The sequence below is a fragment of the Chrysemys picta genome, chromosome 5 (assembly GCF_011386835.1).
Source record: "Chrysemys picta bellii isolate R12L10 chromosome 5, ASM1138683v2, whole genome shotgun sequence".
Taxonomy (NCBI): domain Eukaryota; kingdom Metazoa; phylum Chordata; order Testudines; family Emydidae; genus Chrysemys; species Chrysemys picta.
In genome coordinates, this window is record NC_088795.1 from 20,578,650 (window position 1) to 20,601,386 (window position 22,737).

The 22,737-nt window shown below is 43.5% G+C and overlaps 1 protein-coding gene across 2 annotated transcripts in view; it reads right to left on the reverse strand.

The window, feature by feature from the left end:
* The window catches only part of BMPR1B (bone morphogenetic protein receptor type 1B), a 358,401-nt gene that overhangs the window by 126,087 nt on the left and 209,577 nt on the right, over positions 1-22,737 (reverse strand). Inside the window, exon 5 of one of the 2 annotated variants that reach the window (XM_024099901.3) lies at positions 9,481-9,564. The exons of the other annotated variant lie outside the window; for it this stretch is intronic. The gene's annotated coding sequence lies outside the window, so the exon portion shown is untranslated. The remainder of the gene's footprint in view (positions 1-9,480; positions 9,565-22,737) is intronic. 2 annotated transcript variants of the gene reach the window in all.

Below are 22,737 nucleotides of genomic sequence, written 5' to 3' on the forward strand. Positions count from 1 at the left end.
ATTTACTTGTAATTACAAAATGCTTGGTCTAGGAGGCAACATTCGACTGTTTTTAGTGTTTGACAATCAGGAAGGTAGAGAGAGGTTCAGCTCCAGGCTACAGGACTTCTCTCTTTTGTACAAATCTCAGAGAAAGGAAGTGAATGAGAGGGGAAAACATTTGCATTTAATTCACTACACCAAATAGCTGGCAACATGCTAGGAGCAGTACTTGGAAGTGTTGAAATAATAACTAGGGCACAGCAGTTAACTGGTCATACCTCCACATACCTGTGAGGTGTGAAAAGGCCAGCATAGCTCATCATTACACATCAGGATTGAGTTCATCTCATCAAATGGGTCTTTGAGTGTATTGTGAAGTAATTTACCAACTGAAAAAATTATTACTATTTTCCACACCATTTACTTCAACAGTAGCTATGTGATGTCAATAGTTTTAAACATTTAATTAGACACATCACGTGTTTTATGCTCTACTAATTACATAAAATTGTGCGCAATCATTTTCTTCCCATTCAAACAAACTTTAAGCAGCTGTTAAAGCTCTAATTGGGCAAATACTTCCACACAGTGCATTTGATTTGATGCCAAGTACGTTTTGCCCCCAATGGTGAGCAGAGTTTTCCAATATTCATAATGGAATTGTAAACACATGTCAATCTGTACACTACAGTTGAGCCAAGGAATGAATTCAAAACATTTATTTTGGCTGTTGCCTTTAAAAGCCAACATAATGTGTAAAATGCAACAGTTTAGAAAAATGTTTAATTATATTAGGCTTTTAATTTTTCCTACTCCAATTTCTACTCCTCCCTGAAAGGACTTCAATGTGATACAGAGGTTGTGTGTGTTCAAGGCTTTATTCTGATCATTTAGACTCAGAGACTTTAAGGCCATAAGGGACCATCACAATCATCTAGTCTGATCTCCTGCACATTGCAGCCTAAAGAACCCTGCTCCTGCAATAGGGCCATAAACTCTCGCTGAGTTATTGAAGTACTCAAATCTTGATTTAAAGACTTCAAGTTATAGAGAATAAGACAGTTACCTTTCCGTAACTGGCGTTCTTCGAGATGTGTTGCTCATGTCCATTCCACATTAGGTGTGTGTGCTCACCACATGCACCGTTGCCAGAATCAGCAGTATCTGTAGGGGAGTGACTCTGGTGTCCTCTGGAATTGTGACCATATGGCGCAGTATAAGAGGAGCCGCCAGCTACCTCCACCCTCAGTTCCTTCTTGCCGGAAACTCCGACAGTGGGGCGGGTCGTGGAATGGACATGAGCAACACATCTTGAAGAACACCAGTTACAGAACAGGTAACTGTCTTTTCTTCTTCGAGTGCTTGCTCGTGTCCATTCCACATTAGGTGACTCCCAGCAGTTCCTGTGGAGGCGGGTGGGAGTGCACAGATGCACAGATTGTAATAGAGCTCTGCTGAACCCAGCGTTGTCTCTGGCCTGCTGAGTGATGGCATAATGAGACGTAAACGTGTGGACTGAGGCTCTACAGATGTCCTGGATCAGATGTGCGCCAGGAAAGCTGCCGAACACACCTGCACTCTGGTCGATGAAGAGCTGGGTCAATTTACGGAAAGGCTTGGAACGCTCCAAATAAAAAGCCACGGCCCTCTGGAGGTCCAGCGCGTGCAGACATCTCTCCCTCAGTCTTGTGTGGCTGGGACAGAACACAGGCAGGAATACATCCTGGCTCATGTGGAAGGAAGATACCACCTTTGGTAGGAAGGCTGGGTGGGGCCGCAGCTGGACCTTGTCCTTATAAAACACTAACTTTACAAGAACTCTAGTTCATACGAACGAAGCCTAAGGAACGCTAGTAAGAGCAGCAAACATTCCATGCACTGCCACTGGCTGCAAGAAGGAACTGAGGGTGGGGAGAGCCAGCAGCACCCCCTATACCGCGCCATGTGGGCGCCACTCGAGAGGGCACCAGAGCAGCTCACCTATGGATACTGCTGAGGGAAAAACTTCCGACACCGGTGCATGTGGAGAGCGCACACACATAATGTGGAATGGACAAGAGCAAGCACTCGAAGAACTACTATTTACTCTAGTTCAATCCAGCAAGGGACCCAGGCCCATGCTGCAGAGGAAGGTGAACAGCTCCAAGGGTGTCTGCCAATCTAACCAGGGGGGAAATTCCTTCATAACCCCACATATGGGTCAACACAATTTACATAATCAGATATTCACTACAATGGATAAAGGGAGATAGATGTACACTACGGAATATTTCCCCAAGTTTACCTGTGTGACTCATCAGGTGTCTAGGACTACCAGTGATATTCTGTCTGTTTTATGTTTCAAATGCTCAGCTGTTTACAAATACTGATTATAGTGCAAACTCTAAACTTAAGCAACAGCGGTATGTATGTGCGGATGGGAGGCAGGGGGAGAGAGGACCGTGGGACACTTTTTTCTACGCTCTATGATCAAGATGCATTCCAGGGATTTATATGTTTCACAGAGGTTATTTTCATCTCTCAGTGACACAATTTTTTTTTACCATATCCTTAGAAATCCATAAATAACTCCCACTGACTTGAGACAGAGTTGAACTGAGGTAAAAATTAGGCTTCATGAATCAATTTAATCGAGTGTAACTTCACCGATTGCAGTGGAATTATATCAGAGATGCATTTGGTCCCAGAGTCACTATCCATAAGTGTACAACTGAGGGCCAAATGCTGCAGTCCAGATGAGGAATGGATCCTGGTAATGCACAGGAAAGAAGGGTTGCCCGCTAAATCCTGCTCACTTTTCTGATGTGAGAAGTCCCAGGATTTGGCCCCATCTTTAAAAAAAAAAAACCTCCCCCTGAACTATATTTTATTATTGATTATTTAAGCTTCAAATTGAGAATTTTTGTCAGGATTCTTAAAAGAAAAAAATGATTGTTTTGTGATATTATTTTCTGTAATGACCCTACATAAATTATTCATCTTAAACTGAAAACGGAAGTGCCCTGATAGAATTGGCATCTGAGACTGAGACTGTCAGTTTTCTAATCAAAATCAATTCCTCTATGGGATTATTATTAAGGCCATGATTTAGTCACGGGTATTTTTAGTAGAAGTCACAGACAGGTCACGGGCAATAAACAAAAATTCACAGCCCCTGACCCATCCATGATTTATACTAAAAATACCTGTGATTAAATCTTGGGGGGAATGACGCTAGGGGGCATGAGAGGGCCACTGTGGGGAGGCGCTATGGGGGGGTGCCCGGGGCCAGCAGCACCAGCTGCTGGGGGCCACGGCTGCTCTGGCTGGCCGCCCAGGGACTGCTGCCTGGGTCAGTGGACCACGGCTGCTCCGGCCACCCTGGGACCACTGCTGGGGACCACCGGAGAAGCGGCAGGTGTGGCTGTCCCCAGGGCCACTCCAGCAGCGGCACGTGTGGCTGTCTTGGGGGCCACCTGAGCAGCTGGCCCTGGAGCCAGCTGCTTGGGCGGCCTTGGGATCAACTACACTGGACCCTGCAGAAGTCACGGAGGTCGCGGAAAGTCACGGAATCTGTGACTTCTGCAAACTCCGTGACAGACACGGAGCCCTAGTTATTATTTATATAGCACCAACGGCATACTTGGCACTTCATGTAGTGTTTTGTCACATTTTTAATTTAATATCAAACCTCTGTATTTTTAGCACAATAAAACTTTTAGCGGCACAGTAAAACTTTTAGCAGCTTCAGTGGTGTAGTCAATTGTATAATGTACTTTTAAAATGTAATACATTTGCTTATTCTCAAAACTATTTTAAGATCCCTTGTCGAGTGAACCCTTACGATAGGTGGTGTGGGAATAGATCGTAGCACGTGTGGCTGCACAATGTAATTCACCGGGAAAGCCTCTGGGTGGAGATCGGTTGGCCCCCATGCGCTTGACAGAAGCAACAAAGAGTTGCGAAGACCTGCTGAACGGCTTAGTCCGATCCAGATAAAAAGCCAGAGCTCTGAGCACATCCAATATATGGAGGCGGCGTTCCTCGCTAGAGGCATGCGGTTTAGGGCAGAGGACAGGCAGGAAGATGTCCTAGCCCATGTGAAAAGTGGAGCCCACCTTAGGGAGGAATGCCGGGTGTGGGAGGAGCTGAACCTTGTCCTTGTGAAAGACTGTGTAAGGGGGGTCGCAGGTCAGACCCTGAGCTCTGAGACCCACCGAGCTGACGTGATGGCCACGAGGAAGGCTACCTTCCAGGACAGGTGAGACCATGAGCATGTGGCCAGGGGGTCAAACGGGGGCCCCATGAGGCGGGATAGTACCAAATTTAGATCCCACTGAGGGACAGGGGTTCTAGCATAAGGAAAGGACCGGTCCAGCCCTTTGAGGAAATGCCCAGTCATGGCATGGGAGAAAACCGAACAGCCCTGGACCGGCGGATGAAACGCCAAAATAGCCTGCACCCTGACAAAGAAAGGGGCCAGGCCTTGAGTCCTAAGGTGAAAAAGGTACTCAAGGATAAATTGGAGCAGGGCGGAAGTTGGGGAAGCACCCCGCTCTCCCGCCCACCTGGAGAACCTGGACCACTTTGCCAGTGGATGAGCACGTGGATGGTTTCCTACTTTCGAGGAGGACACGCCTGACCTCTTCCGAACACCTTCTCTCTTCCACATTTAGCCATTGATCAGCCACGCTGTCAGATGGAGCGTGGCCAGATTGGGGTGGAGGAGGTGGCCCTGGTCCTGGGAGAGTAGATCCGGGCAGGGCGGCAACGGCTGGGGAGGGGCCACGAGTAAGCCTAGGAGGGTCCCGTACCAATGCTGCCAGGACCAAGCTGGGGCGATCAGGAGGACACGCACCTTGTCCATTTTCACTTTCTCCAGGACTATGGCAACGAGGGGAAACGGGGGAAAGGCGTAAAGGAGTTGACCCGACCATGACTGGAGGAAGGCGTCTGAGATCATGTTCCTCCCCACCACCCCCGGAACAGAACCTGGGGCAACGGCAGCTCTGTCGGGTCGCAAAGAGGTCTAGTTGGGGAGTGCCCCACGCTCAGAAGAGCTGATGAGTGACTTCCGAGTGGAGCGACAACTTGTGTTGGGAGGAGAAAACCCTGCTCAAGCGATCGGCCTGTGTGTTGTTGATGTCTGGCAGGTGGAAAACCTTCAGGGAGATGTTGTGGGCTATACAGAACTCCCAGAGGCTGATGGCTTGCAGGCAGAAGGCCGAGGACTCGTCCTGCCTTGCCTGTTGATGTAAAACCTCGCGGCGGTGTTGTCCGTGAGTACTCTGACCACCTTGCCGCGCAGCTGTGAGCTGAACGCCACACAGGCTAAGCATATCGCCCAGAATTCCCTTACGTTTATGTGAAGGGAGAGCTCCGCAGCTAACCACATCCCTTGGGTCTGTAAGTTCCCTATGTGGGCCCCCCAGCCCAGGTCCAACACGTCGGACACTAGGTCTAGTGACGGGGTCGGGTCCCGGAAGGGAATTCCCTGGAGCATATTGACAGGACCACCATTGTAGCGTGGCAATTACCCGTGCCGGTACTGAGAGGACTTTGTCCAGTTTGTCCTGGGCCTGGGAGAACTCTGAGGCCAACCAGAGTTGGAGGGGCCTCATCTGAAGCCTGGCGTGGTGGACCAGGAGCCGCAGGCATGCCCTGGCCGTGGTAACGGGGAACTCCATGACCCAGGCTATTAGTGCCTTCAGGGTCTGGAACTTGTCCAGGGGAAGGGAGGCTGTGGCCTTGGAGGCATCCAGGAGGGTGCCTATGAATTCTATGCACTGTACCGGGACCAGCGTCGACTTGGCCTCGTTTACTAGAAGGCCTAAGTTGGCACACATGGCCAAGAGCAGGTCCACGTGGTTCTGTACCCAGGACCGCAAGCTACCCTTGAGTAGCCAGTCGTTGAGGTAGGGGAATATCTGTACCCTTCGGCATCTTAGGTAGGCTGCCACTACTGCCATACACTTTGTGAATACCCTGGGCACAGTGGACAGGCTGAAGGGGAGGACCGTAAATTGGTAGTGGTCCTGCCCGACCAGGAAGCGGAGGAAGTGTCTGTGCCCCTCGAATATATGGATATGGAAGTATGCGTCCTAAAGGTCCAAGGCCGTATACCAGTCGCCAGGGTCCAGAGCGGGTATGATGCATTCTAGAGAGACCATGTGGAATCGGCATTTTGCCATGAAGCGATTGAGGCCTTGCAGATCCAGGATGGGTCTGAGTCCCCCTTTTGCTTTGGGGATCAGGAAATAACGGGAATAAAACCCTTTTCCCCGGAATTCCCACGGAACCTTCTCCACGGCTCCCAAGCTGAGGAGCCAACCCACTTCCTGCTGTAGCATGAGGAAATGCAACAGGTCCCCCCTGTCGTCCAGGGGAGGGGGGAGGGGGGAGGGAGGGCGGGGGCGAGACAAATTGCAGCATATAACCCCGGGAAATGGTGTTGAGGATCCATTGGTCCGATGTTATCTGGGACCATTCCGTAAGGAACGCAGACAAGCGGTTGCTGAAAGCAAACTTTATTGGTAGGAGGGTCCTCTCGGGGGGTCCCCCGGGTACCCTCCTGCAACCAGTCAAAACCGCCTCTTGCCCTACTGCTTGCCCCTGGAGGGCCCAGGCTGCGGGGCAGAGCGAGACTGCCTCTGAGGTCGCCTCTTTTGGGTTTTGGACCTCTTGTAGGCGGGCTCGTATCTCAGCTGGGGCGCAGGGACGAAGGCTTGCATCTTAGGCTTCTCCTTGGGTGGGTCTGAAGGGTGGTACATGAGTCCTTCATGCCATGAAGTCTCACGTCTGTTTGTTCTGCGAACAGGTCCTTGCCGTCAAAGGGAAGATCCTGCATTACAGACTGCGCATGGACATGACCAAAGCAATGGACCGAACGGCCGTGTTGGCTGCATCCGACGACGCCTGCAGAGCAGCCTTTGCGGTGGTGGCACTCTCCTCCACCAGCGCCTTAAAATCCTTCCTTTCACGCTCCGAAAGGGAGGGCTCAAATTTCGGCAGTGACCTCCCACAAGTTAAACTCATATCGACTGAGGAGGGCCTGGTGGTTGGCCACCCGGAGTTGGAAGCTGACGGACGAATAAAGCTTCCTGCCAAACGAATCCAGTCTTCTGGAGTCTTTATTCTTGGGTGCGGGTCCTGGTTGGCCTGGTCTTTCCCTGTGATTTACAGACTCTATCACTAGGGAGGTGGGGGCCAAGCGGGTATAAAGGTATTCATGCCCTTTTGTGGGCACAAAGTATTTGCTCTCCACCTTTTTCAATATTGGGGCAAGGGAGGCCGGCGTACGCCAGAGGGCATTGAAGATGTTAGCCACCCCCTTGTGGAGCAGGAGGGCCACTCCACCCGGTGCTGAGGATGAGAGCACATTGAACAGTGAGTCCGAGGGACCCTCCATCTCCTCAGCTTGGAGATGGAGACTGGATGCTACTCGCTTTAGTAGCTCCTGATGAGCCCTGAAGTCCTCTTGCGGTACTGAGGGAGGTGGGTCTGCGATCTTGTCATCAGGTGCAGGGGAGGGGGGTGGTATCAGGCTTTGTACGTCTGCCGGTGCAACGGGATCCACCCCGATTCGACTCCTCGTGCGGTGCCGAGGAACCGTGACCTGCTGATCTATCCCTCGGAGGTCTAGATAGCGCGGCTGAAGGAGCCTCCAATGCTCCTGCTATCGACCGAGGGCCTTGCTGGGCATGAATGGGGAACCAAGGGGTCCACTGGTACCACTGGCTTTGTCACGGGGGGGCCTTGCCATTGACTCTGGTGCAGCACCAGCTGGTCGGGTTGGCCCGGCTGGGTCATAGGGTGCTGCGTGTAGGTTGAGGTTGGGGTTACCAATGACCTATCGATGCTGTGCGAGCAGTACGCGCGGTGGTGCCGAGAAGGACGTCTGCCACGGGACCGGAACTCCGACGTCGAGGAACGGTGCTGCCTCGAACTGCTACTCCTCGAGACGCTTCAACGCCTGGATCCGCGACGATGCGGTGGTGGCGATCCCCGCTGGGAGTCCTGAACACGGTGCCTCGACGCACGGGAGCTGGAGCATGATCGGTGACGGCGTCTGTGCCGGGAGCGGCTCCGGTAGCTCCACCGAGAGTGGGAGTGTCTATGGCGTCGGTGCCTGTCCTGCCGATACTCTGTACTCGGCGTGGAGCGGTGCCTGGAACTCCATTCCGACGGCACCCTACCAGACAACCTGGAGAGCGACGAGAGCGGAGGTTGGCAGCTGTGTCCCGATAGGACACTGAGCAGCGAGCAGGCCCGAGAGCTCAACCTGAGTCGGAGCTCTAGAGCCCGGGGGGGAACTGGGGCTGCCCGACGTGGGTCTAGCCTCACCCCGTGCCTTCTCTCGACGCTTCTGAGAAGACGGAGCCTTCCTCTGCTTTTTCGACGGGGAGCGGTGCCAGCCACCCGAAGGTGACGGGAGATCGCTGCGCACCGAAGACAAAGTGCCCGGTGCTGATTCCGCTTGGTGTACCAGGGTTGGAGCCAGTGCCAACTCCATGAGAAGAGCCCGAAGTCTAATGTCTCTCTCTTTTTTTGTCCTGGGTTTAAAGGACCTGCAGATCTTACAGCGTTCGCTGATGTGAGATTTGCACAGGCAGCGGAGACAGTCGGTGTGCGGGTCACTTCTGGGCATCGAGCGCCTGCTAGACGAGCATGACTTAAGCCCTGGGGCCCGGGACATGCCCCGGCCCGAACACTAGCTAACTAAACTGGAACTTTTAATAAACTAACACTGGTACTACTAACAACAAACGAGTTCTGGGACGAGCTGCAGCAAAGCTGGAGCGAGTAGTTCTGATGCACTGTCACTGGCGGCAAGGAGGAACTGAGGGTGGGGGGAGCGCGCAGCTCCCCTTATAATGCGCTATAGAGGCGCCACTCCAGGGGTCGCAACAGAACTCCCCGTATGGGTACTGCTGAGGGAAAAACTTCCGGCACCAGTGTACGTGGCGAGCTCACACACCTACTGTGGAATACACATGAGCAAGCACTCAAAGAAGAAGAAGAGCATGATTTCTTGTAAAATCAATGAGAAACCTACATAAAGGCCTTTGATTTACTTAAAAGCACAGACACTGTACTGAACATAACTACAGATTTGCTTCAGAGACCGGATATCCACTGACCAGCAATAACAAGTTCACAAAGGCCTCTAAGTTACTACTTTCCTTTGTGTGATGTATCATTTGCAAGACCTTGTTCATGAAGACTTGGCTCTGAAAGGCAACCAATCAAGCAATTTTACACTAAGATCTATCTGAAGGATGAAAACTCCTGTGGGAAACTTTCCATAGAATCTCTGCAGTGGACAGAATTTATGTCTGAGCTCCCTTATCTAATGTTGTTGTCATCTAGGCCAACATATTACATATTTGTATATATTTAACCTGTTTGCCTAAAAGTTAGGCACTTCAAACCACATTTAGGCACGTAAATAACAATGGACTGATTTTCACGCACAAACCCCTCTGAGGTCAGTGAGAATCACAAATACTCAGTACTTACAAAAAGTGACCTGATTTTCAAAGGCGCTGAATGCCTGCAGTTCCCATCAGCTTCAGTGGTAGAGTTTGTAGATGGAAAGCAGACCTAATGAAAAAGAAATGCACATACCATATATGTACCAAGGACTCAGGTTCAAAGAAATTTGCCACAACATATAGGTTCAAAGTCTTTTTTTATTATTATTTTGTGTTTTGTTTTATCCCTGGGTTTGGAACAATATTAGTTTCTCATGAAGTAAAGGGTGCTGAAATGTTTTTATTCGATGTCTGGGCAACCTTAATATTCTTGCATTTCCTAACTTCTAAGTATTTGACTTCATAACATTAATGTTCTTTTAATATAGAGCATTTTTTAAATGTAATTTAATAGTATATGGCAAAAATACTATCTAGAAAATGTAATTAAAAACAGAAAATAAAATATTATAACCACATTTTAAAAACTGCAGTTTATACAAACGCTGCATAATTTTTGATAAGCCTAAACTTACGCACTGATTTGTGTTTTTCATTTTATCTGCTCACACAATTAAAAGCAAAACATGATTCTATTAAATAAAAAAACAAAAACAAACCAAAAAACCAACACAAGACAAGAGCGTGGTTTAAATATGTAGTGTGAAGAGGTATTCAAACGTAGAAGGGCAAATGCAATTCAGTCTGCAAGGACCCAATTCAATAAAATTATGTCCTGCTTCTCTTTTGTGAAAAATGTATGCACAGCTACAGAGTCCATGGAAAAAATTAATTGGTGGTGATCTTCCTTGACTTCGTACTGTGAATGCCTGGACTTTTTTTTTTTTAAGTACGAAATCCTGCTTTTTTCCATATTATGTTCTGGCCTGTGCCATAATGCACCTTGAGAGGATAACAGAACAATCTGTGGTCTGACTCGATTATTAAAAAAGAACATTAGTAAGCAATGACTAGCGTACACTGCGGCCTTGAAGCAGTGACAGCCAATCATAACTAATATGCAAGAGTGTCGGTCTCTCTATACAGTTACTTGTATTGTCCTCATCCTGGTGTAAGAGGGCCTGGTGTGTGTCATAAATCTCACATCCATTCATTTAAAGGAAGGGGGGGATGGAGAAGAAATAATTGGAGAAATTGACACGAAGAATTTCACAAAGCATGACAAACAAAGGGTAAAAGAAATACGAAAAATGAACCCTGGAATATGCAGCATTTAGCAAAGGCACATCCAAACCAAATGCAAAAGCAAAACATGTCACTCATAGTAGCAAATCTATGTACTAGTGATCTCCTTTGCCTGTATACAAAAAGCTTTGAAAATTCAAATACTTTATGGTACTTTCTGTTAAAAATTATAAGAACTACCACTGATATAAACTCTAAAAGAGATTAGATTGTAGACATAGTGCTCATTGATGTAGACAGCCACACACATACAAACAGATCTCCCTTCACTTCTTATATACCAGTATGTTCTTTCAGCTTTCTTGTTGCCTGGGCCCTTCACATTCATAGGAGCCAGGCACACATCCTCCACTGTGTGTTCCAGCTGCAGTGTGGCTATGTATCTGTTTTCTGCGAATGTCTGTACAGTACAGTACACAGCCATTTAGAATTTGGCTCCTGATGTCTGTATTCTAAAATTAACTTATTAATTCCTAGACAGACAATATCTTTTATTGGACCAACTTCTCTGGATGAGAGAGACAAGCTTTTCAGCTTTACACAGAGCTCTTCTTCAGGGCTGGGAAACTTAATCAGAGTGTCAGAGGTAAATACAAGATGGAACAGATTATTTAGCATAAGCAGTTAACACATTTCAAGGGACCATTCAAGGTGAAGTACCCTGTTAACCCCTCCAGTCATAGGGAGGAAAGGAAATGTGTGGGAGAGAGCAGATAGGGGATGGTGGTGTTAGTGGATTATAGATCGTTGTAATAAACCATAAATCCAATGTCTCAACTCAGTCCATGATTTTTAGTGTCTAGCAAAGTTATGAATTTAAGCTCCCAGGCTTGTCTTTTGAAAGTGTTGTACAGGTTTCCTTTGAGGATGAGGACTGATAGGTCAGACATAAAGTGATTGCTTTGTGGAAAGTATTCACCCACAGGTGATGTGGTGTTTTTGTCTTTTATTATTTCCATGCGAGTGATAGGGACAATGACCCAAATCCTACAAATCATTAACAAATATTTTTTCTCATAGAAATTTAACTGTGCTGCTTTTTTCCGCAGTAGCAGAGGCAGAATCTTATTATAAACAGTTATATTTTTGACCACACTAAAAATTCTGCATTTAAAATATATTAAATGAGGGACAGATGTTTAAAATAGAGGTCCTACAATGAAGTACTAAATATTGTTGGCATAGCAAACCCTTTGGTACAGTTTAGTCTGTTTTTGCAATAGGTATGTTTTCACAGCTGTAAAAGCACTAAAAATTACTGTCTCTGTTCCAATATTAATATAAAATCAATGAAAATATAAGCCAGACTGCTGAATAGATTACACTATTGTTCACATACCATACTATTAAAATCATTCGCTTTTAAAAATTAATTCTAAGCAAGTCATTAAGCAGTTAAATGCTTTAAGGTTGTTCAAGAGGAACACTGTCACTGAAAGTAGCCTAATTATTTCCAACATAAACATTACAATACAACTCTTCGTTGAAACAAAATTGTGTCCCACTTCCAACAAACTAAACCAACCACAACTAGTTTTGTGCTGCTGCTAAATTTAGATACTCCTCCCTCCAAAGTTTGTATAAAAAACTATGCGATGGGAAAAGTCAAGCTCTTTTCCACAAGTGCTGGCCGAATTCTTAGAGCTCGGTAGTAGAGCTGGGAGAAATTTTTCAGTCAAAACTTTTCTTTCTGTGAAAAATGCAGATTCAGCAATGCTGAAAATTTTTGTGATTCATGTCCGTTTCACCTAATTGTTTCAGCCAGAAAAAAAATTCGAAATTCCCAAAAAATCGAAACTTTTCATAGACATTTTCTAAACAAAGTATTTCGATTCTTGGTTCAAAACAACTTTTTATTCTGGAGTTTCCTTCAATTTTATTAAACAACAATAAAAACATGAACAATGCTTGAAATTGAAACAAAACTTGTTTTGTTTGACGTACAATTAAATGTTTTCAACTTTTCAATTAGCAAAAAATTTCATTTTCAGTTCAAACCAAAAGTGTTTTCCCTATTAATGTTTTTGAAACTGCCAGCGAATTGAAAAATCCATCATTGGCCCAGCCCTACTCTGTAACTCCACTGGGTTGTTCTGCTATAGGTTCTGATATGACGTGAAAGTGAAGATTCTGTGGCAACTGGAAGAGTGCCCCACAGATGTCCATCACCTCCCAGATCTGCTCCTGACAGAGGAGGGAGCACAGAGAGTGGATCATCATAATCCACTTCCTTTTCCGCTCTTCACTGTATTAAGGATTCTGTGACTGACCCCAATTCTCAGGTTGAGACCCACAGAATCAACAAGTCATATGAGCTATTGGTCAAATTCTGTCCCAACTTACACTCCTTCTGCAAGTCGATTTATTTCAATGAGGTTGGAAAGGGCTAGCTGAGGGAAGCATGGAGAGACCTCTCAATTTTTATCCAGAGTCTTAGCTTTCATTTTATTTTTCCTTAAGTTTCCATCGGCTATGGTTGTGAAAACAACTTAAAAACATGACCACGATATACTTGATACAGCAATATTTACTTGAGTTTGCAAAGAGCCTGCAACAATACCTCAGAGATGTCAACTGTCCCATTTTGTTTCAATGGGTGCTGCTAACTCAAATGCCAATGACAGTTAACATTGACATTTAAAAGTATTTCACTGTAAGAAGAGAGAGGAAGTCTCACGTTATGAAAATCTATACCAGTGTACATACAATGTGGGGTGCAAAGGACTAGCCTGGGGCTGCGTGGGGCTGTAAAGGAGGTGGAGAAGATATATAAATTAGTATGTTTAGGGGCTCAAGAGGGTGGGGGGTCATGATTTAAGGGTATCTAAGCTTTTGAAGGTTTGGGAAATGCTGTCATAAGGGCAGCAGAACTGAAACAGAGTGCAGGGAGCCTGTACAGGACAAGGTAGATGGAGGGAATCCAAGAAAGGGCTCTGAACCATGTGCAGGGATTCAGTTTGCCCTAAAGTGAGGGGAGAATCTGAACACAGGAATTTTCTAGTAAGATCTATAATGGTTCTGGGGGCCAGCCACCACAGAAATGACTGCAACCCTGAGGTTGTGTTGCTGCTGCTCCATGGCCTGACTGAAGCATTCCCCAAAGCCTTACACAGATTATTTACTCAGACTGTGCACAGGGAAGATTATTTGTCTTTGAAAAGCATGTGCATAGCTAAATTTTTATATGCCCTCTCCTGAAATGTAGAATGCTGCAACCATTCAGTGGCATTTAACAAGAAAAGGAGAGAGACATTCTTTATGTATTTGTATTACTTTATGCATGTAATATAGGTATAACTCTGCAGATATAATTCCAAGTAAAATATTCATTTTCATTGTCTACAAAGTATTTTCTTTTTCAGCCTCACGTCAGACTTGTGGGACAGTGAGTGAACCCTGTTTTTTTTAAGTTGAGATCTTATTAGTTGAACAGTTTGTTCTTCATTTAAAGGAGGCATCACATTAAAAGTTTGACATTTGCTAAACGTAGAGAATACCTGCAGTAGAATGGAAATACTGAAGACCCTGAACCTGTATTTGATCCTGCACAGATGCACCCATGCCTTTACACAGAGCCCCATGGAGGCAGGGCTGCCACTCACAGAAACCCACTGACTTCAAAGAGCTCTGAAGAGGAATATGCACACATGTACTCAGTGGAGGTGAGTAAGAGGTGTCATCATTTTCACAGAAACTAGAAAAACACAATTCACTTAAATAATTCCCTTCTTCTTTTGACTATAGAAAAAATAGGAACAACCATAAATGAGAATAATTACACATGAAAAAATAAAAAATTGCAAATATTTTCTGAGTAGAAAATAGGCAACATTCATTGAATTAATTATTCATTGGAATTATTCACTTAGCTTCAATTACAATCTAACCATCTCTATCCACCATCTACATTAAATTATAATACATTTCTCTATTAGTTGCACCACTGAATACTGTAACTTGGCTCAGTGCCTGCTGATTCACTGTAGTATTTTTATTCCAAAAACAAAAGCCTGATACTGTGTAATCTTTTACACCTGTAACTAGATGGCGCCCGTTTTTTTTTGAAAATTTCTCTCTCTCTTCTAGATTTGAGAGAGAGAGAGAGAAATTATTTATGGCGCAAGAAGAGATTTAGAACTCCAGAGAAAAGGCTTCAAATATCAAAATGGCCTTAAACAAAAATATGATCTTGCAGCTTTCCTGAGTAGTTTGGTATATGTTCTTTACTAAATATCCACATGCAATACTGAAAATGTATAAACGTCTTCCTTTAAGAACCAGATTTCTTTACTGAACATATACTTTATGATTGCTTTAAATGAAAACGTTTATTGTACTTTAGCACAAGACGTCCTTGGCATACAAATGGTACAGGGCTGTACCTTGGAAAATTAATTATGCCCGTAGATAACAAAAAGACTAAAAGGAAGGTTGGTTTAATTTGGTCATGTATAAAAACAAGATTGGTTCCTATAGCAACACAAGACTGATTACTTGATAGGAATCTCCTAATTTGCAGGTGTGATAATACACCTGTGGATTATGAGATTCAGGCCAAGTGCTAATCACTGTAAAAGATGCTCTGATGGTATTGAAAGAAAAAGCATGGATGGAAGGGTAATGTGCTATTAAGACAGCATTTCCAAACCTTTTGAAAGCCAAGCCTCTCCCTGCCTCTCATGTTCCGCTAAATTAACATAATTGTACACCACTACAACCCCATCATGTGGTGTTAAATGGCTACCTATCTTAATTTTATCTTCCGCACCCCATGCCACGCCAGGAGGCGTGTGTCACACTTTGGGGAAAGCTATTTTACACCTTTATAATACGATATTTCCACTCCTTTCTTAAATGATTTGAGTAGTGAAATAGTTAACAACACTGACATTTACAGTATCATCACTGCAATCTGAGTTAGCTAGCATCCACAAAAATGAACACGACAATTCATGTCTCAGAGTTACTATTTCAGGCTTTCTGCAAATGCAGGAAAATATTGCTGCATCTAGTATACAAGGGTCATGTTTTGAAGTTTTCTTCACAAATATGATTGATAGAAACTTTTTAAAAAAAGCAAGGCTGATATTCTGGTAAAACAAGGAAAAGCTGGACAAGCAACAAAATAAGAATATTACAGGATAAATGTAAACAAGCCAAGACTGCTGGGAAAGCAGAAGCAGTAAAAGCATTATGCAAAGCAGTGGAGAAATCACAAAGATTGGACAAGCAAAATTTCTGGAAAGAAGATATGTCCTATCTTTACGGAGCCTCAAGGAAATGAAGTATGAAAATGATATACAAACATGTTCAATTGTATGGAAGCACAGTCAGGCCAATAGTGTAAGCAGTGAGAAAAGCTACTGTTAAACAGGCAACAAATTCTGAAGAGGTGCCAGAAATATGGAATGAACATTTTAACAAAGAGTGGAACCCTGCAATTCATCCAGATACAGGCATTCTAGACATACTAGATGAACAGGGTGGTTTGTGAGGCACAATGGATATTAGCACTGAACCACCATCAAGAGAAGAAATAGAGCAGCAAAGCAGTTAAAAAATTGGAAAGCTTCACGAATGGACAATATACCAGCTGAGCTTCTGAAAGCTGGCAAGACAAGTGTCACTGAGTCCCCAGGCGATGCTCTGGAACGGCTCCCTACAAAACCATTCAGGACTCTGGTGAAGCCTCCTCTCTGTGAGCAGACTGTCTTCAGGGCAAGAAGCTTACACGGCTTCCACCTTCCTGGGTCTGACCTTGGAGTATTCAGCATCCTCTGCCCCTCCGTGCACTTCCCACAGCGAGTCCGCCCAGGTGGGGTCCTGGGGAAGCCAGAGAGTCCTGCACCCCAACTTCGCAGTCAGACGTGACTCTTAGCCAGCCAGTAAAACAGAGGTTTATTAGATGACAGGAACACAGTCTAAAACAGAGCTTGTAGGTAAGAGAACAGGACCCCTCAGCCGGGTCCATTTTGGGGGGCAGTGAGCCAGACACCCAGGTCTGCACTCACTCCACGTCCCCAGCCAGCCCCTAACTGAAACTCTCCAGCCCCTCCTCCTCTGGGCTTTGTCCCTTTCCCGGGCCAGGAGGTCACCTGATCTCTTTGTTCTCCAACACCTTCAGCTGGCACCTTTGTAGAGGAGGGGCCCAGGTCATTAGTTGCCAGGAGAGAGAGTGTCGGCCATTTTCTGTCCAACCAGCATCACATCCGCCCTCTAGGGCTATGCAACAATCACACCCCCTTCTCCCACCACCTAGATACTTAAGAACTGCACAGGGGAAACTGAGGCACCCACACAGTATTCAGAGAAAACATTATGAACATTCCCACTTCGTCACAACATGTACTATCAAAATATTAGGAAAATATATATAAGAAGGCATGGGAGCAAGAGGTGGTACCAAATGACTGGCTAAAGGCAATAGTTGTACCAATCCTAAAACGGAGATCCTGCTAATCCAAATAATTATAGAGGCATAAGCTTATTATCAGCACCAGGAAAAGTAATGATGAAAGTAACTCGTCAATAGATTAAGGCCAGTTTTAGAGGAAGTAGTAGATGAGGAACTGTGTGGCTTCAGACCAGAACAACTTTGCACTAATCATGCTCCAACAGGTGACATAAAACAATGTGAGAATGGGGATTAAAGACATTTGCTGTTTTCATTGACTTCACAAAGGCATTTGATTCAGTTTGGAGGGATGAATTATGAAAGTAGTAAAATCATATAGAATTCCAGATAGTATAACTACAATTATAAAATTATGTATGAACACCCCTGTAGTCCCGTAAGAATTGGTGGAAAATTAAGCAACTAGTTGAAAGTAATGTTTGGTATAAGACAAAGGGCAATGGAACCACTGTCACTTTTCATCATGTTCTTAAATTGGACAATAAGAATGGTAGATGAGCTGGAGGTTGTGACACTGGGTGATCTAGAGTTAAGCTCTTTCTCTTATGCAGATGACATCATACAGCTGGCAGACATGTTTAAATTAATGATGATACTCTTTGTTACCCTGGAAAATTGGTGTAGTCCATTTGGATTTACAATAAATGTCAAGAAGACAAAATTGTTGCTTATTGGAAAAGGGACAATAAATCAAGTGTTGAAATGCAACAGCGGTGAAATGGTAGAACAAGTAAAATCTGATATATACCTAGGAAGCTTGATCAGTGCTGATAGTTCCACCAAGAATGAGGTTAAAAGGAGATGTGCCTTAGCTACACGTGCTGCACAGAAGTTAATGAAATTATGGACAGATAAAATCATTATGTAAGGTACCAAAGTGAAAGTGCATCAAACTAGTGTACTAATAATATTGCTCTATGGTATGGAAGCAGCTGCATTAAATGAAACAGACATCAGAAGGCTGGAGGCAGTAGAGACGAAAGTTCTTTGGATGATGGCAAGTATAAAGTGGAATGATTTTAAGACAAATGAAGTTGGAAGAAGAGTAGGAGGTGAAGTCAGGGTATGGGATTAGCTGCAGTAGAAAAGATTATGATGGAGGGGACACTGTAGAAGACAAACAGATGACAGATGCCAACGAAAATAATGCAAACACAAACCGAATTCAATCAGACCTAGAGGCTGACCAAGTACTAGATGGTGGGATATTATAAACAGGGACATAACCAGTCTGGACTTTATGGAGGAACAAGCCATGAACAGGAATGAATGGCAACACAGTACTGTTCCCCGTGTCTTTAAAGATGCTTTGGAATGAGAAGAAGAGGAGACACCGGAGAACAACTGAAAAGTCCCTCTGAGCCTATCTGCACCTCCCAACTATTCCTTTGCACTACACCATGGGGAGTGGGATCTAGGCGAGTGGGATCTAGGCTTTGAAAATGCTGTGCAAACAGAGAGAAGGGATTTGGCAGCAAGGCTCCTCATCCAAGGATTCTGAAGAGGCAGTAGCATGAATTTGTGGAGGAGGGAACAAGACCTTCTGGATAGCTAATTACATAGATCCATATTATATACAATTTTAAAATACTCATTCTGCCCTCGGATGTGTACATGAACCTACCCCCACCCGCTTTGACTTCAACAGAAATTGCACATGAACATCTGATGGAAGAATTTGGTATGGAAATTCTTACAGGGCCTCAAACCCACTACCGGTATGCCACTAAAAATAAAGCTTTAAGAGCTTTGATAACAGCCCTGAGATTATTCCTGCTTCCAAGATTCAATAAAGCATGGGCCCAAGTATCTTGAAGAGCTCCAAAAAAGTATTTGTCTATCGGGGGCAGCATCAAATAAAACATTAAGATGAAAAAAATCACATTACATACTCAAATACAAAACACATTCATTTTACTCTTATATGTTTAAAGTAATGATCTAGGTCCTAGACCATGTCAGAGATGTGGTTTCAGAATGGGATAAACCAGTTCAATCACAGGGGATGGATCAGGGCCAATATAAGGAACATAACAGTAAAAACTTCAGTACAAATCGGCACACATCTCAAAGATCTGAAAATATCACAGACTCCTCCTTCAGATTGGTTCTTGTAGTTACCCAGATATCATCAGAATCTCATGTCTCTAACCCTGTGTTTCAGAGTAACAAGAGGAGACTTACTAAGGTGCACTTTCTTATTTATACAGAAAACTAAACAGAAGTAGCACTGAGTTTGATTTTTCTTTTTCTGACATGGACAAGGTCTCTCTAGTTAAACGTGCTTCTATAATCCCGAGAAAGATTTACCACATCTTCCATGTACAGTTTTACTGCTGACCTCTGCCACTATTAAAGAGTGCTCAGATATTTCAAAAGCTATATGCTTAGCTAGTTACCAGACACAGTATTATGTAGATAAGTCTGAAATATTTCTGTTCCTAGCCTATCACAAACCAATTACAGAAACTAAAATTTAAAATGAATTGTCTTTAGCAACCATGTATTTCACAATAAGTGTATGCTCCTTGATCACAATTGACTGCACTATGTTCTAATTAATTTTTGTAGAATAACTTTGTTATTGTGTCTAAACAGATTTTCTACACAAGATTAGTCACACAAACTTTACCTTTTGTATGTTCACCTCATACCTAAGTTAAAAATTTACAGCATTCTAATATTTATGGAACAGCATTCTGTATATATGCCATTTAACTTGCTGGTAGCAAAGTTGAATTTCTTTGCTTTCTTTATCCCAACAGGCACATAATGAAGAAATGTGCATCAATATAGCTTTCATGTTAATGACTTGTCTCCTGACCCACTAGTTGTGCAATCAAGTCCCAGACCAGATCTGGATTAACTTCTTATGCAGTGGAGAGCAGTGCCATAGGCGATTACAGTATTAGATTTGCTAGATCAGCAAGACAGGATACAGTTACCTCCTCCACCTAAACGTTCTGAAATATGCAAGGGCAATGATGTCATATACATCTATAAAGTAACCTCAAAATGTCTTCTGTTTCATTCAACCACTGCCTGTGACATTACCTGCCTATAAACCTAAAACTTAGCCTTCTAGACAGATGTTCAAAGGTCCATGTTGCTTCCCCAGACTTGTTTTATACCTGCACCATGGAATCTGGGATCTCTAATGCTTTGCATCAGACCTAAGAAAAGAAAATAACAGTAGACAAACAGTAGGATGGGCATAAAAAAAAAAATTGGAGATACATTAGCTATCATCCAGCCATCTGGTACAGAGACTGATTTATGTGATAGATTACATATCGTAATAGTAGTTCTGTAATTTCATATTTTAGTTCCTTCAGAACTCATGGGTGAATACCACCTCGTCCTTCTTATTGTTTAATTTACCAATTTATTCTAAAACTTCCAGTGAAGCCCAATGCAAAGAATTCATTTAGCTGCTCTGCAATGCCCTTGTCTTCTGTGAGTGCTCCTTTAGCTACTTGATCATCAAGTGGCTCCATTGATTGTTTGGTAGACTTCCTACTTCTGATATACTTAGAAAAATGTGTGTTAGTTTTTGTATCTTTTGTTAGCTGCTCTTCCAATTCTTTTTTTGGCCTTCCTAATTATACTTTTACACAGAATTTTTAAAAAGTGGGGAAGGAATACTAAGGAAGCTGGAGATCAAGATGGTGTTGGATGGGCAATTTCCCACTGGCCCATAAATATACTTCAATAGAGGGGTCTTTTGCACTCAGTTTTTTTCAGGTGAGGTCCTTTCTGACCACATCTGGTGCTGTCCAGATGCCAGTTAATGAATCTAACTGAAGAGCATGCAGGATACTAATAGTTTGCTGCCCAGCATTCCCTCCTTGATTACACAATTTATATAGAAAACTATGTCCAAGGCTTGGAAACTACTAGCACATAATGGTTGCTGTATTTGCCTTCAACCAATGAACTCCTCATATCTACCTCATTACTTTGTAAAGTGCTTTAAGATACTAGTACTTAAAGTATAAAAGCCATAGTACATTTTCTTAACAATTTTTGGTATATCTGCTTACCGAAATAACGAGACACCTTAAACAAACTGAAATAAGCATAAAAGCTAAATTCTATTGTAGTCTCAATAAGAGAGGAAACAGCACATTTAACTTTGATGCTAGGGAACACCAATTCACACGAGGAAATAAAAGTAGTTACATAACTTCTTCTAGCACATCATGGTTTAGAAAAGTCAGAAAAAGCACTTCATGTTTTTTGGGGGAGGCAAGGGAGTGTTGCGTGCAGTGTGAAAGGACTCAAACTATTCTATAACTCTGACACTTGGCTACCAAAGGCTAGTGTCTCAAAGAGTAAGTGAGGACGCATGAAAAAAGCAGCAATAAACTTTTTATTTTAGACTGAGGCCATAAAGGACCTTGTATGTTAAAATCTCAAATATTAAAATCAGCTTTGTACTGCACACAGGAAACATTTGCAATGGGAAACAAATGGAGGTAATGTGGCCCAGGTGGTTGGAACAGGTACAAAAAAGCACCTAGAGAGATGTGTATTATATAAATTGAAGCTGCGAGAGGATTATACCTGGAACCCTCCAGAATAAAACAGGGCTGTAAGCTAGTATAAAAAAAGAGTAAATGGTATCAATGAAAATATCTCAGCATCTGAGATGTTAAGAAAAAGGAAAATAATTTGATTTACTAATACATTCTGAAGTGTTCATGCTGTAAATACATCACAGTTAGGAACATCTAAGTATAGCAACACACATACTATCTTGATTTAGGCAAGACCTGAACAAAATAGACATGGTTCTCCTCTCACATCAGTTTTCCGTGGGTACAGCCCCATTGAGTACACTTTAATTTACTCTGGATTTACACAGGTGTGGGGAAAGAGTCAGGCTCAATTTCCCTCCTGCCCATCTGCATTATTCTGTAGCAGTAAAGTTAGTAAGAGATTTACAAATACCTTTAGTGCCTCAAAAATCACACGACAAATAGTCAATTTTCCTATAATTTAAGTGTGGATAAGTACACCCTTGCATAAGACACAAGGACAAATATGTTTAAGTGTCAGCATTATAATATTGTTTGGGTCTCTGTAATCCAACTTTTTAAAATATAGTATCCATATGCAAAAACAAAAAACAAACAAACGTACAAATGAAAGGTATATCTGCGATGCAAAAAACACTAAGTTCTCTGGACAGAAAATGCATACTTAATGTAGCGTGAGTGTGCATAAGTCACTGAAGTTTACAGGTGGTAGCAATTAAGGTTATTAATATTAATATTAATATTAATATTAATAAATTCCAGAAAAGACATTATTCCCTGGAAGTCCTAGCACTGGACATGTAAGGTTACTAACTTAAGCTGCGATTCTGCAAAGATTTATGTGCATGCTTAACTTTACACGCTGTCAGTAGCCCCGTTTACTTCAATGGGACTGCTCACAGTGAGTAAAGAATATACACAGACATCTCTGCAGAATATGGACTTTAGGATGTTGTCCAGCAACATATGACACCATGACAGTGTATTAGTATCATGGACCCTGCAAGTTATTTTAGGACCCTTTAACATTCTGCAAAAATACTGGGAAGTGGTTAATCATTTCAGATAAAGCTACTCCTTTCAGATTCTGTTTTTTGTTTAGAAGGAGTCAAACTAGGAGAAAAACTATTCTTGTATATCC